Source organism: Oncorhynchus gorbuscha, linkage group LG11 (genome assembly GCF_021184085.1).
Source record: "Oncorhynchus gorbuscha isolate QuinsamMale2020 ecotype Even-year linkage group LG11, OgorEven_v1.0, whole genome shotgun sequence".
NCBI classification, from domain to species: domain Eukaryota; kingdom Metazoa; phylum Chordata; class Actinopteri; order Salmoniformes; family Salmonidae; genus Oncorhynchus; species Oncorhynchus gorbuscha.
This window is the reverse complement of record NC_060183.1, coordinates 33,020,250-33,023,771: the sequence shown is the minus strand read 5'-3', so window position 1 is coordinate 33,023,771 and position 3,522 is coordinate 33,020,250. Positions and strand designations below refer to the sequence as shown.

General features: G+C 42.5%; 2 non-coding genes across 2 annotated transcripts; both read left to right on the top strand.

Moving 5' to 3' along the window:
• Positions 1-1,632: 1,632 nt before the first annotated feature.
• trnas-aga lies at positions 1,633-1,714 on the top strand. The gene has a single exon. It is a non-coding gene; the product is annotated as a tRNA-Ser (tRNA).
• A 1,334-nt stretch (positions 1,715-3,048) lies between these two features.
• Positions 3,049-3,131, top strand: trnal-cag. Its single transcript has one exon. It is a non-coding gene; the product is annotated as a tRNA-Leu (tRNA).
• Positions 3,132-3,522: the final 391 nt, after the last annotated feature.

The window sequence follows — 3,522 nt, the reverse complement described above, 5'->3', positions numbered from 1 at the left end:
CATTACTGGAATCCTCTGACACCCCTATCACATTACTGGAATCCTCTGACATTGGTGAAACATCAAGAGTTCTCACAATGAGGATTCTGTTTGAGTTCTGTGGCACCTCAGGCCTTGAACCAACTCAAGCCTACCCCCAGAATCTGAAAATCAAAAAGATTTTCAAGGCTGTCTACAAGGTGCTTCTTCAAGAATTTGGGTCAGAGAAGATGCTCCAGGCTGCAATGAAGTCAACGGATTATGCATTTGACGATGCCCTAGTCAAATCATTAACGAGGGAACTACTAACTAAATGCAATGAGGCTAGCTCTTCACCTCCCTCCATGACCCAGTTGTCATCACACAATGCACTTGGCAGTGACGAAGTAGGTAATTCTGAGCTTCCAACAACTGGTAGAAAGGAAAAGAAGAGAGGAAGATTCAGCGCTCTCTGTGGACTCAACCCAAAGGTACATATGTCATCAAAATACAAATTATAAAGATTATTTTTATTTATTACATACAGTATGATGGTAAACACTGATACCTTTTGTGTGCAATTTCCCCTACTGTATAAATGACTGTTTGTTACCCAGTGTACAAAGAAGGTCAACAAGAAAAACCACTGCACTCCAACACCTTCCCAGAACCAGACCCCTGCCGTCAGTGAAACAGGTAAGTCAATACACTCAAATGTGTACTAACAAAAATATAAACGCAACATGCAACAATTTCAAAGATTTTATTGAGTTACAGTTCATATATGGAAATCGGTCAATTTAAATATGTTCATTAGGCCCTTATCTATGGATTTCACATGACTGGGAATACAGATATGCATCTGTTCGTCACAGATACCTTAAAAAAAAGGTAGGGCCGTGGATCAGAAAAGCAGTCAGTATCTGGTGTGATCACCATTTGCCTCATGCAGCGTGATACTTCTCCTTCGCATAGAGTTGATCAGGCTGTTGATTATGGCCTATGGAATGTTGTCCCACTCCTCTTCAATAGCTGTGCGAAGTTGTTGAATATTGGTGGGAACTGGAACACGCTGTTGTACACGAACATGCTAAATGGGTGACATGTCTGGTGAGTATGCAGGCCTTTCGACATGGGGCCATGCATTATCATGCTGAAACATGAGGTGAGGGCGGCGGATGAATGACACGACAATGGGCCTAAGGATCTCGTGACGGTATCTCTGTGCATTCAAATTGCCAATGACAAAATGCAATTGTGTTCATTGTCCATAGCTTATGCCTGTCCACACAGTAACCCTACAGCCAACACGACGCCATATACGTGGTCTGTGGTTGTGAGGCCGGTTGGACATACTGCCAAATTCTCTAAAACGACATTGAAGGCGGCTTATGGTAAAGAAATAAACATTACATTCTCTGGCCACAGCTCTGGTGGACATTCCTGCAGTCAGCATGCCAATTGCACTCTCAAATGCAAACCTTCTGGAGCTGAGCAAAGATCAAGGAAAATAAGAAAACAGCTGTACTTAATAGCAAATGAATGAGGGGAACATTTCATGTTATTGCATTATAATGAGTTACTGCATTATCTTTCAGTTGTAAAATTATCACTTTCTGTAGGCTATGCCTGGTGGCCCATTTACTCCTAAGAAGCCTGTTTTCTTCTGCCAACGTTGTCGTGCCCGAGTGGTTAAGGCAATGGACTAGAAATCCATTAGGATCTTCCTGTGCAGGTTTGAATCCTGCTGACAATGAAAATGAATTTTTTTGACCCCTCCGGAGGTGGAAGTTTAGTCGTGTTTCTTATACCAATCACATCCTCTCAGATCTCCACAAGTACATAGGGATTAGTTGTCCATTTGGGATAGGACTGCAGGCCATCTATCCCACCTCACACCTTTACACACCTGGTTATCCATCCTTCTAGCTCTATAGGCCACAGTAGCATAGGTTACAGGTTTGTAGTCAAGCCACAGATTTCAGGTGAGATCCCATGATACACTCAACAATACAACAACACGATTCTCATGAATAACCATTAAGCCATTTGCTAAGATTTCCCCAATTTTGACATGTGGAAACCTGTTGTCACTCTTACCCTGACGGACAGCTCCACACACTTTTTTGGTCCTATCTGTGGCATTTTTAAATTCATGTGAAAATGGCCATATTCTGAAGACACTCAGGGTAATCGAACTGGCCACATCTAAGTCAAGCCACAGGTCATAGGTGAGAAACCTTATTAAACCCTAAAAGAAAAAGAAAAAACACGATTGCATTGAAAATAACCATTAAGTCATTCAGGTCACAGACTCCCCTATAGGCATGGTTTGAAACCCACTCCTAGCAACTTTTTAGCGCCTGCATGTCATGCACCTTTGTAAAATCCAGTTGAAAAATTAATGACTTAAGGTAATGTAAATGACACTTAGTTATTCACTACTCATATTAACTATCATATTTTTAATATTCTGCAAAAAAAGCTAGTTGATGAGAGGCTGAAAGAGAATTGTAAGAATCACGCAATTTCACAGGCGGGCCACAAACAGGCAAATAACAAAAAGCATCTCGGAACGCACAACTCGTCGGTCATTGTCAGTATTGGCGGGAAGAACAAAAATATCGTCTGCAGGGTAATCGAAGTCGCCGCATCTAATGTCAAGCCACAGGTGAGCTGCCTTGTTAAACCCTAAAAATAAATAATAACACGATTGCGTTGAAAATACCCATTAAGCCATTTGTTAAGATTTCCCCGATGTGGACCTGTTGTCACTCTTACCCTGATGGTTGCTGATATTTACAGACACTTTTTCGGTCTTATCTGAGGAATTTTATATTTTATATCAGAATGGCCATATTCTGAGGCCAGTTTAGCATTCATTCAATGACGATTTACTACTCTTTTCCCATTGAAGGCCATGTTGAGGTTAAATCCTGGAGTTTTTCATTGATAAAAACAAATGACTATTGAAGGTGCAAGTCAATATCGTGCATACATGTACTGGTCTCTGTGGTGATTTTAGAAGGCTGTGCTTATTTCTACTTTTACCCCATACTCTTTAACCCAATACCCAGTTACTGTGCTGTAGTCAGGATGGCCGAGCGGTCTAAGGCGCTGCGTTCAGGTCACAGTCTCCCATGGAGGCGTGGGTTCAAATCCCACTTCTGACAGTTGGTTAGTACCTCTCAGGAGTCATGCTGCTTAGCAGTAATAAGATGATGAAATAACAACTTCACACAGTGAAATGACAATTTATAAATAACACTCTCAAATGCAAACCTTCTGGAGCTGAGCAAAGATCAAGGAAAATAAGAAAACAGCTGTACTTAATAACAAATGAATGAGCTCCTTGCAGACTGGCAGCTCCTTGCAGACTGACAGCTCTGGCTGCTCCATGCAGACTGGCAGCTCAGGCTGCTCCGAACAGGCAGGAGGCTCCGGCAGCACTGTAGAGGAGGAAGGCTCTGATAGCGCTGAACAGGCGGGAGACTCCGACAGCGCAGGAGAGGAGAAAGGCTCTGATAGCGCTGAACAGGCAAGGCGCACAGAAGGCCTGATGCG